This window comes from Paramormyrops kingsleyae, unplaced genomic scaffold (assembly GCF_048594095.1).
Source record: "Paramormyrops kingsleyae isolate MSU_618 unplaced genomic scaffold, PKINGS_0.4 ups38, whole genome shotgun sequence".
NCBI classification, from domain to species: Eukaryota; Metazoa; Chordata; class Actinopteri; order Osteoglossiformes; family Mormyridae; genus Paramormyrops; species Paramormyrops kingsleyae.
In genome coordinates, this window is record NW_027325976.1 from 144006 (window position 1) to 156454 (window position 12449).

At 44.8% G+C, this 12449-nt stretch overlaps 1 long non-coding RNA gene across 1 annotated transcript; it reads left to right on the forward strand.

The window, feature by feature from the left end:
* Window positions 1–10323: 10323 nt before the first annotated feature.
* Window positions 10324–12089, forward strand: LOC140586315 (uncharacterized). Its single transcript, XR_011988169.1, has 3 exons — window positions 10324–10550; window positions 11628–11873; window positions 11990–12089. It is a non-coding gene; the product is annotated as an uncharacterized lncRNA (long non-coding RNA).
* The last annotated feature ends 360 nt before the right edge of the window (window positions 12090–12449 follow it).

The following is a 12449-nucleotide window of genomic DNA, read 5'->3' on the forward strand; positions in this document are numbered from 1 at the left end:
AATGAGGAAGAGGGAAGATTAAATGTGACCATAAGAGACTGGAATGATTTGAGACCAGAGCTGTCAAAAATGTCACCCAGGGTGGAGATACCCGACTGAGACCACGGCGAGGAAGAGATGGGGCAGCCTCCAATGTTCAAGACAGGATTGTGGAGCAACGGAACGCTGGGATGCCATTTTGGGAAGGGGCCCAACAATTTCTCAACCCTTCTCCAGGTGCGAAGCGCATGAGAGATAATCGGACCGACGGAGGCAGAGATGGATTTTAATTTAACAGGGAGGAAAGGAAGCGAGGCTAGACGATGGGGGAGAGCATATTCTGCTTCGATAGGAAGCCAGGCGGGTGGATGTTGGGGAGGACTGATCCAGCTCCAAACCGGCCTCAGGGTAAAAGCAAGGTGGTAAAATTCGAAGTCCGGGAGAGAGACACCCCCATCCAACCGGTCGCGGATTAGGGTAGAGTGTCTGACGGAGGGTCTCTTGCCATCCCAAAGAAATGTGGAAATAGCAGACTTGACAGAGGCCCAGTACCCAGGTGGAGGGGAGAGAGGAAGCATGGAACTAATAAAATTAATTCTCGGGAGCACGTTCATCTTAATAACGGCCAGCCTAGCCCGAAATGAAAGGGGAAGAGAAGACCACGAGGAGATCGAGGCTTTAATGCCCTCGAGAACGCGGCGGAAGCCAGCAGCTGTGAGCTCTGGGACCGACGGATAGATGTCCAGCCCCAGGTATCTGAAAGACCTCGCCTGGGGAATAGAAGGAGGAAGTGAAGAGGTGTGGCAGGCAGGATTCAATGGAAGGAGAGAGGATTTTACCCAGTTAATCTTATAGCCAGACAGGGATTCATATGTTTGAAATAGGTTAAGGACATGAGGAAGATCTACAGGAGCGTTGCCAAGGTAGAAGAGCAAATCATCAGCGTATAAAGAAACTGACTGAGGGACACCTTTCACTAGGATGGGGGAAATAAGGTCTGAGTGGCGGAGGGCAGCAGCCAGAGGCTCCAACGACAGATTAAAGAGCAGGGGGGAGAGGGGACAGCCCTGCCTGGCCCCCTGAAGAAGCCGAAAAGGAGGAGAGATGTTGGCATTGGTCAAAAGGACAGAAGAGGGGGAGGAGTAAAGAGTCTGGACAAGGTTGTTAAAATAAGGGCCAAAGCCCATTCTATGCAAGACTCTCCACAAAAATGACCAATTCATCCTATCAAAAGCATTCTCTGCTTCTAGGAGGGAATAGAGACTGGACACGGGTTTAGAAACGGGGGAAAAGGACAGAGCAAATCTGCACAGCGGGTGAAGCGGAAGAGGCGAGGAAAAAGAGATATTACAGGCCCTAAGCATGGACCTCTGCTGGAGGTAGAAAAAAATGAGGAAGAGGGAAGATTAAATGTGACCATAAGAGACTGGAATGATTTGAGACCAGAGCTGTCAAAAATGTCACCCAGGGTGGAGATACCCGACTGAGACCACGGCGAGGAAGAGATGGGGCGGCCTCCAATGTTCAAGACATGTATATCAAAAGCCTTCTCTGCGTCTAGAGAGAGAAGGGCAGCAGGGAAGGGAAAGGAAGGAGCAGCGTGAAGTACATGCAGCAGGCGACGGATGTTGTCGGCCGCATGACGGGATTTAATAAAGCCAGTTTGGTCCGGGTGAATCAATTTGGAAATCACCGCCTGCAGTCGACGGGCAAGCACCTTGGCAAACAGTTTGATGTCTGAATTCATCAGGGACAATGGGCGATAGCTGGAGCAATCTGAGGGGTCCTTACCCTGTTTGAGCAACAAAGTCATCAAGGACTGATTAAGAGAAGGATGGAGATGGAAGGCAGAAATAGCAGAATTCAGCATGTGGAAGAGCGGGGTAGAGAGCTGCTTCCAGAAGGCAGAAAGAAGTTCAGGAGGGAGGCCATCGGGCCCTGGAGACTTCCCAGGGCTCATGGAGTCCAGAGCCTCTTTAAGTTCTGTCATCGAAAGGGGAGCCTCGAGCATAGAGGCTTCTGGGCCTGAGAGACAAGAAAGAGGTACAGAATCAAGAAACAAATCAGGGTCAGAGGGTGGAGAGACAGTGGGAGGGGAGAATAAATGAGTAAAATTGAAAAAAGCTACTGTTAATTTCCTGTGGGTCAGTGGTGAGAGCTCCATCCTTGGTTCTAACAGAAGAGATTGTGGAGAAAGAGTCACATTGCCGGAGCCGAGAGCCAACAACTTACTGGGCCTAGCACCCAAGACATAATATCGAGACCTAGTACGATGAACCAAAAACTCGGCACGGCGTGACAGAAGAACATTTAGCTCTGCCCTTGTGTTTAAGATGAGGGTCTCATGATCCGGATCAATCACTGCAGGATGAACACTCTCTAAGTGAGTTAGGCGCCTTTCGAGATCACAGATCTTCTGGCGACATTCACGAGCCAGGCCACTGGCAAAAGCAACCGTGGTGTCACAGAGAAAGCCCTTTATCGCCATCCAGCAGTAGACTGGGTCATCAGTTGAGCTTGAATTAATTGAAATAAATTCTTCAAGTCTAGGGATCAAATAGGCTATATATTTGGAGTTTCGAAGCAAAGAAGTATTGAGCTTCCATCGTGGGGCCCGAGGAGAAAGAGAAGGTACAGCTAAGTGGAGGAGAGCACACTTGTGGTCAGATAAAGAAGAAGAGATCAGAGAAGCCGTAGAAACAGCGGGGGCAACAGATCGAGAAACAAAGATGTAGTCTATGCGAGATTGGGAGTTGAAGCGGGGTGAGAAGAAGGAAAATTCTCTAGCGGAGGGGTTAATTAGGCGGAATGAGTCAACCAAATTCAGGACCTCCACGAATTTACACAGGGAACGTGTAGAGGGGGGCAGCAAGGCTACCCACGAGAGAGGGAGATTTATCAAGGACAGGATCGTGGACAGCGTTAGCATCAGTTCCAATAACAAAGTCCAAGTCTTGAAATTTAAGAAGGTGGTCAGAAAGATCCTGAAAGAATGAGGTGCGTGGGGGAGTGGGAGCGTATGCAGCAACAAAGCAGACCTTCCTGCCCCCCAGGTCGGAGAGGGCATAACAGTACCTGCCATCAGCATCACCCCCGGAATTGAGAATATGAATCTGAAGGGTCCGCCTCACCAGTATGGCCACCCCACATCTACGCGAGGAAGCTGATGAAGTGGAGACAACCCTGTAGAACCTGGAGGCCGCCCGCAGTGCATCTCGCTGGAGTAAATGGGTCTCAATTAAAAAGGCAAGGTCAGCGTGCTGCCTTTTCAGAAATTAAGTCACATTGGACAGTTGTTGTTCGGGGGTATTCAGGGCCCTAACGTTCCATGAAGCTATATTTATATTGACCAAACAGAACAGACAGTAAGGTGTAAACAAGGAAAAAATAAAAAAATTAAAAATAAAAATAAATAAAAGTCTCAATATGCCAGGCATGCACCAGAGGCTGAATGCCCTGGTCGGTCAACCGTAACTTTAGGAAGTGTGTCTCAGGGAAAACCCCCTTCCCACCCCCCCAAACAAACACAAAAATTCCCCAAACCCATGCTCCAGACCGGCAACGCAGCAGCAACATTAAACACAATAGAAAGGTAAATGGTTCTGCTGCCAGGTCCAGAACATCTACCCTCCCGCCCCCTCCGACCGATGTCGGAAACTGCGCGCACGTGGCGCCCGAAGCCAAGCCGCAAAACACACTAACTGCGCGCACACATCCCCACCGCCTTCTGAGTAACAGCAACGGAAGTAAAATAAAACTGACCTCATGCCACTGCTTGCTGCCCCGTGTACAGAGCAGGAAAAAACGGCAAATGGGAGAAACCGTCAGCGAACCGGGCAACAGCAGTACAGCAGACGTCCAATTAATATAGTAGTAGAAGCAAAAAACAAAAAAAAAAAAACATCACATAACAGTACATTAATAATAAAATAAAATAACTGGCTTATAGGGGCGAGAAGAGGTTTGGGACCGGCCGTACAGCCTGTGGGCACGGTCAATGGCTGGCTGGAAATTGGGAAGATGGGGGAAAATAGCCGGCCAGAGCTTATTAAGGAAAGACCGCATATCGCCCCCTTCGCGCCCTAGCTTAATCCCAACCACTTTAAGATTGAGGCGACGGCTGCGGTCCTCAATCTCCGTGATTTTGTTATCCAGGGAAAGCAGAGCCTTATTAAAATCAGCCAGCTCCCTGGAGTGCCGATCGGTCACAGCCTTCACTGAGGCGACTTCTTTTTGTATGGATTTAAAGTCTGCCCTCAGCGAGTTCAGGTCAGCGCGGAGCTCCGAATGGTGTTGCTGAAGCGTGCCTTTTAGCGAGTTCACCTGTTCGGAAACAAAGTTCTTCATTTCCGCGAGAAAGGGAGCCAGGAGAGAGGAAAGGGCCTCCTCAGTAACGCCGCCATCAGAGCGGGGTACTTTCTTCTCCGGGCTGGAAAGGGCTGGGCGAGGTCTACGCTGATTAGCAGCCATCAGGAGGAATAACAGGGTAAGCGCCGAAATCGTGCGAAATTGCGAACGGGAGAGTGACAAGGGGACAGACTAAAGGGCAAAAAGGCGGATGGGACGCGCGGACGAGCAGAGCTAGGCAGCCATTAGCGACGAGCGTCCCCATACATAGCTTATATCTAGTAAGTTGGCCCAGCCCTCGGAATATTTTTCTGTATGTGGCCCTCACTAAAAAAAGTTAGGACAGCCCTGCTGTAGACGAAAGGGCCGCTGGTTTTCATTTTGAATTCACAGCGGGGCATATCTGCAAGAAAACATGGGAAAATCAGGTATCTGAGCCTGATGAACTGAGAGATACTAGACTAGCAAGGTTTGTGTTGAAGGAGCTTACTTACCTTTGGGTCTCCTTTGTCCAAATATGCGGCGGAACAGCCTGACGAAGAAGTGCTTTACGCGTTTCACTGCTCTGAATCTTGGCACCTTGTGGTAGCTGTTTGATGGAATTTCCTCCGGAGTGAAGCCCTAGGGTTGTAGTTTAAGATGTTTCGGTTGAGCAAAGCAATTCCTCAGGATGCATGAATACTATTGAACTCAGCAGACCAGCAGTTTGCATGTACCTTAGTGAAGAACTTATGATTCAGGATTTGCTCCAATGTGGGCCGATCCTGTGGATTCTTTTGTAGGATCCAAGAAATCAATTTCTTGGCTGATGAGGAGAGGGACTTTGGTAGAGTATACTCTACTTTAGTGACACGCTGCTTGATTTCTTCAGCGTCGCCATCAAAGGGGTATGCACCAACAAGCATAGTATACCTGTATCGAGAAAGTCAGCAACGGCATTCGAGCTTCATTTGCATATAACAACATTCTGCATTGGTGCATTTCAGATATCATTCTTGACTCTGGCTCTGACTGTGAGGACGATTGAGAAGGTATACATACATGATACACCCCAGCGCCCAGACATCTGACTCTGGCCCGTGTCCCTCCATCTTCCACACTTCAGGAGCTGCATACTCTCTCGTCCCACAAAAGCGTCTACAACACACACAAAAGGAAAACAGTATACATGTGCTTCAGCCTGTTGCATGAGCAATTTGAAAGATTTGCTGGAGAATCTAAGAAAAAGAACCCACTTCTGCCTGCTTTCCAGTGGCTCCAGCTTGGTGGCCAGTCCAAAGTCGGCCACTTTTAATCCCAAGGCCTCCGTTAATAATAAGTTCTCTGAAAGACCAATGACTCAAATATTTCACCTAATAACACCAGACATTAAACAGTTGTAGAATACAACAGCAGGCAGCAATCATATAAACCACACTGGAAATGCCATGTAAAATGCCAACACTAACATGTGAAGAATTAAATAAATCACGTGTGCAGGCACACATACCTAATTTGAGGTCCCTGTGGACAATGCCTTTGCCATGGATGTGTCGTAAGGCCCCAATGAGCTGTCTCAAGTAAAAGCGCACCTCAGGCTTGCTCAGGATTTCTCATTCTTGAAGGAGGTCTAGCATCGACTGGAATGGGAAAAGAAAGGATGGCGTGAGTCGACATAGAGTCTTAACCTTAACAAACTGTCTGCAAACAGCTGGGCTCACCCCCCTACTGCACAGCTCCATGAAGATGTACATGAATTTATCATCTTCTACATGATGGGAGAAGTTTACAACTTGCTGGTGTTGCAGCAGCTTCAGCAGCACCACTTCTAGGAGACTCTGAAATGTCAGACGTGTTACCACAATGAGCATAAGGGAAATGCAATTTAACTATGGAGGGGGCTGACTTCAAGCAGGATTCAGACCACATACCTCTTTTATTCCAGCAGAGTCCTCTATCGGAATTACCTTCACTGCAAATATCTCTCCACTCAAAATGTCCACCATCTTAAAGCATTTTGCAAAACCTCCCTAAAAACACAAGTGCATTAAGAATTTAAGAATTTCTGCCATACAGTATGTAATTGATTGTCCATTTTCCAGAGTCTACTCTACAGTAGAGGTCTGCGCGGGACTGATTTTTCATCCCGCTCCCGCACGCTCCCACAAGTTTCTGTCCCGCTCCGGCAGAAATGTGTAATATTTCGAGCCGCTCCCGCCCGCATTTGTTATGGTTTGTCCAGCTCCCACCTGCTGAATCCCGCAAGCAAGGCTGCTGGAATATAGGGTGTGCCAAAAATACCGGACACATTTTAAATGCTATAATATCTTAGCTTATAAAAATTAAATAAGGTACCAAATTTATTTATCTAACTAGGCTACAGACCTGAATTACAAAATATCTAAACCCAGTCTCAATAGAAACATTTCACAGTCAAAATGAGAGAAATATAGGGAAACATTGAAATTTGTGGCGCGGCTCTGCGTTTATTTCAACTAGAGGTCTGCGCAGGACTGATTTTACATCCCGCTCCGGCACAAGAAACTCTCAAATGTAAACCCGCGCCGCGTCCCGTGGACGTCCCGCCCCGTTGCAGACCTCTACTCCAGGCCCGGATTGGCTAATCGGGAGGACCGGGATAATTCCCGGTGGGCCGGTCCGTTTTTTGGCCGCCAGGGCCGGTGTCCCTATAGCTGCCTGCACTCACAGCAGTCGCACTTTTTTCATTATTTATTTATTTGTTTGTTTGTTTGTTTGTTTATGTATTTATTTATTTAACCATAGCCTCACTCTTTTTATTCATTATTTTACCGCAGCTCCACTCTTTTTATTTATTTTCTCGCAGCCCCATGAGCAGAATACAGCCTGCATTTTTGAAATGGCCTATCCCCCCCAAGGTTAAAGAAATGCAATTTAAAATAATCAATGGTTATTACCCAGCAGCAGAAATGCTTAAAAAAAGATTTGGTTTTGAGGTGGAGCCATGTGGATTTTGTTTACGTGAGGAAGAAAGTATTGAGCATTTGTTTTTTTCCTGTTCAGTAACAACTAAATTCTGGCAGGATCTGGTAAACTGGATGAGTGTAGGAATAGATGGGATGACCCCACTGACCATAACACAGGTTTTATACAATACTGATATTCTGTCTAAGGAGCTTGCCATGCTTTACAATGTGGTAATAATTATGGGCAAATACCACATCCATAAGTGTAAATGGCAAAACAAAAGACCTTCCCTAAGTGGGTTGAAGATTGAACTGAAGTCTTTTCTTTCATCCCTAGAATTACTGAAGGAGTCATGTAATGCTGCAGTATTGATATGTGAGAATGTAACCCAGTTTCTATCCCTTAAATGATTGTGTTTCATTTGGTGTACCAAGTAAGCCGCATGTATATTAACGTGTTGTCAGAAAGGGAAAGGTTAGATGTCAAAGAATGGCCTTCACATTTCTATATTGTTTTATTTTTATTTATTTATGTATTTATTTTTCCTTTTTCCCTATTCTTCCAATTTTTTTTCTCATGATGTTGTTGCACTAATGTTAACTCCTGATGAGAGTTTGTAAATGTGTGCAAAGACTTAATAAAAAAAAAAAAAAAAAAAAAAAGTTTCACTTCTGATGTTAAAAAAAAAAAAAAAAAGAATACAGCCTGCAGGTTAATGATGACGTAATTAGCATTCGACTTCCCCAACAGCGGCACTTTGCTCAACAGATCAAAATCAGTTGTTAAGAGATACACGAGAGATGAAAAATGGATAATAAAAAGCGAAAACGTGGCGCTGAAAAGGCCAGAATTAAAAAAAAGAAAGCTCTAGAAACTGACGCGGCCAAATGTACTAAGCTGAGTACATTTCTCGTTAAAACCAGCGGCAGCGAGAGTACAACAACACATGAAGACGATGAAACGGCCGGTAAGTTAACGTTAAGCTAGTTAGGAGCAGTGCAAAACAACGATGTCTGCAAACCACCGTTCATGCTTATGTATCGAACTTTTTCTTGTACTGTAGCTCTTCGGCAGCAGCAGCCTCTAGTCCAGTTAGCTGCTAACAGTGAAGAGCCAGGCAACGTAACGTTACCAAGCACCAGTCATGAGCCCAACACACTAGAATGGGCAGGTAGGATTGTCATTGAGTGAATATAAGAATTCGAATAATTAATATTAATATTAATGAATATTACACCTGCTCAATGAAAAATGCCCTGAGATAATTAATGACATCAGATGATTCACTACATTAATAAATCTGACTTAACTTGATCAGAAAGCTAAAAAGGGGAAATTTGTGGTGAGAAATATTACCATTTTTAAAATTTCATTTAGTGTCAGACGCAGAGCCAGGACCCAGTTGTACCATGCAAGAGACTCTCAATGTGGAAAACACAGGCAAGCTGTTGTACCACAGGTTAAAAAAAGTATTGCAGATAATAGTGCAATACTTGTTTTATTCTTTATTTGTGTTTAAGGACTGGATATCTGTGAACAATTTTGCACAGAATATATATTCAGATATTGCAGAAAAGGACATTGTGATGTTTTAAAGAATAGTGTTGGAGATTTACCCTTTAATGTTCTCATATTTATGAAAAATATTTGAAGTTATAGAGCAGCTGTTTCCTTGAAAAAGACATGATAGTGTCATTAGAAAGTTTAATACATTTTATTTTAATCTTTATTTTATACATATACACTTAGGCTACTGTATTTGCACTGAATTGGAAATGACGTTATTTTAATATAGTCAGTCGTGAACTAAAGTGGGCCGGTGTAAGGCTTGAAAATCCAGGGCTGAAAAGGAGTCCCACTCCGGCCCTGCTCTACTCTACAAGACAATTTGCAACTTAATTATCTACGGTATCTTTATAGTACATACTTCTCCCAACAGTTCGAGTCTGCGGTAAAATCGCTCATTTCTGTGATCAAAGATGATCTCAGGAACTTCGTGTCTCCGCTGAGGACAAGCCATGTTGCAGTAAGACAGAAACCGACGAAGTAGCATCCAGTAACTAGGCAACGGAACAAGGTACGTTCCATAATTACGTAACGCATCGGATATTTGAACGAAAACATGAAATAACTTTTTTTTCCCCTCCAAGAAATTACAGGTATTACATAAAACGTTTCTGCAAACACACCCATTGGCATTAGTTCGACCAAAAAAAAAATCTGTTTCAGTAACAATATACACCTCTAGTTTTCATGAGAATATTAAATCAGCCATCCGACACGCTTTTACTGTCAGGTACCCAAACCCAAGGGAAGGGAACAAACACCACGCGCAGCGGCTGTAAATGGCGCGCGGAGAGGAAGCCGGCAATTAGCCAATGTAGCTATTGCCACGATATTATTTTATAAAGGGGAATCTAAGTTGCATTTAGTTAAGTATATTTATAATTTAATTTAGTAATCGCACTCTTATTGTGCTGGCGTAATATACGATTAATAACAAAAAAAGAAAGGTGAAAATATATATATATATATATATATATATACACGATTCCTATGATAAGCAAGTCGCAAGCACGGACATCGTTGAACTCTGGAAATGAAAGTTAGTTACAAGAACGTAGACCGACAATTTCCCTTTGTGGCATGCAGCGAAGGATGTATTTAATGTTGCTTTGCAGCTTGTTTTACTAAAATGTAATTCCACAAGCTGTGCATTCTGTTGATTTGTGTTACATATTTTCCTCCTCACTTTTTTCACGATGGATTTGGAAAGGCCAAACAGACAGACCACGTGTTTCTGACCTGGTTGCTAAACTTCTGTAACCCCTGGGCACAACTAGCACATTGGGTGGACATCTTCCAGTGACATGACTTCAAGGTTCACCATCGGCCAGGCAAGCTCCAACCACACCCTCTCTCATTGCCCCTGTAGGACGGATGACTCCTGTTGCTGCCGCCACATCAAGGACAGCCAGAGGAGGCCCATGGCAGCAGCAGTGCAGGTGACCATTGGTGGCAAGGGACTGGAGACCGTTCACTGCCAATGGCTGCAGATGGAGCAGGAGAATGACCTGGCGCTGGCTGGCTGCAGGTGTGGAAGCAGCTGAAGTGGAAGGAGTCCTCTTCTCTCAACCTGGAGACCGAGGCCTTCTACTCACAGTGGGGGGGGGGCTCACAGAGCACAATGGGCTGCTGTACTGGTGCTAGCAGTTTCTGCACAGAGAGACACACCTGCAGGCACCCTGGAGCCTTTGTCCCACAGTCCGGATGGCAGTGCATGGTGCAACAGCAGCCAGGTACCATACCCAATGCATGAATTACATTATTCATTATTACATTGTAAATATCTCTAAATGTCTTTTTCAGATGCTCACCAACCAGGGGGAATCAGAGGAAACTTTAAGCCAATGTAATATTGTAAAAATTGCGCTATTTCAAAAATTGAACTGAATGTTGCTTTCTGAATGCAATTGTTTAATCTTTATAAGGAACGCCGACTCTGGGTAAGACCTGGACTGAGCAGTGCTTGGTGGCACAATTTTCACCCACATGCCCAGTGTACTGTATGCTAATATGCACCATAAGCTATGTCATTTGCCTTTTACACGGTGCAGTGTGAACGTCAAAGGTTTTTCTTAAGAAACCCCAGTCAAAAAAAATTATTAATGCATTAATGCAGACATAGACTTACTTTGAGCCAGAGTGGAGGACAGCAGCACTGTCATCAGGAGAAAGAAGGCAGAGATCTGATGGGGCTTCATGAAGGGGGTGGGGTGAATCAAAAAGAAAGACAAGAGAAGAAAAAACATTTAGTACTTAAAACACCTAAAATAGACTGACCACATACTCAGCCAGGTGGCTCCATGTGGTTTGAAAAACAGCCAATTGCACACATGCATTGCAGCTAATATTAATACCTTATAGTACATGCTCAGAAGGTATATGATGTCGGTCTCAGCAAGTTCTGCCCCTCTGTCTTGTCCGCGATCAGTCTATTTCAGGCACATAAAGTGGAAAAGGTGTTTTATTTGCACACCACCTCCACCTCCAGTCACACAGCCATTTTAAAAGGTCCTGGTTCAACTGTTGGCCTCAGTTTAGGTGTACAGTAGAACCGAGGCTGAACTTCGTCCAGTGGAATCATGAAGCCCCATCAGATCTCTGCCTTCTTCCTCCTGATGACAGTGCTGCTGTCCTCCACTCTGGCTGATGGTAAGTCTGCAGCATCTCACAGCTTTTATCAAGACTTTGTCAGTATTTTAGGTTTAAATATCTTTGATAGGAAATACAAGGTTACAGACCCTACTGTGAGATATGATTACAGTTCTGTCTAAACCAGTTTCTCTGTGTGCATTTTTCATGGACGTATTCAGAGAGGCTGCATGTATTCTGTGAGGCGGCGGCTCTCCAGGAGCTCACCACACACCAGCAGGGGATCAGCAGCACCATGCACACCACTGCTGACCACAGTCTCCTCACAAGCAGCCACAAGGAGGACCGACAGAGCAGGCTGGCAGCTTCACCTGCAAAGCCTGAGGCTCCTGAGAGCGACAAGGCGGATGGATTGATTACAGGGGGACAGATGAAGAATGGGGCTGCTGTTTCCAAAGAAAGAGCTGGTATATTTCTCCCATTTTTCGTTAATAACATTACCCGCTACAGTTTTGTATGTATATGCTGTAAATATCTTGTACATAAACTGTATATACATTTTCGGTTCTTCATGTCTATCCAGAAGCCAAACCAGCAAAACAATGTTGTTTTACATACTTTCCTAAAAGCCTGAGGATGGACCTCATAGTTAAGTATGAGGAGACCAGAGGAGACTGTCCTAAACCTGGAATTATGTAAGTATTTACTCTTTTCATGCATTGTTTTGAACTATTACTGGTTCTTGGTTTAAAGTTTGTTGGATGCAAACTGTCTATAACAGAACTGACTTGTTGTTCAGGATCAGATGTATATGGAGAAGGATTATAACAAGTGACAAGCAGACCCATGTTATTTTATTTTTCATTTTCAGAATTTACACCAAAAAGGGCATTAAAGTGTGCGTCGATCCCAGAGCTCGCTGGGTTCAGGAGGCCAAAACGAAGCTGGATCAGCGCTTCTTCCTGTTCACCCCATTTATTCTTCTGTAACATTATTTCCTGTCATCTTCCAAATCATGTACAATTTAACTGAATTTTATAGTT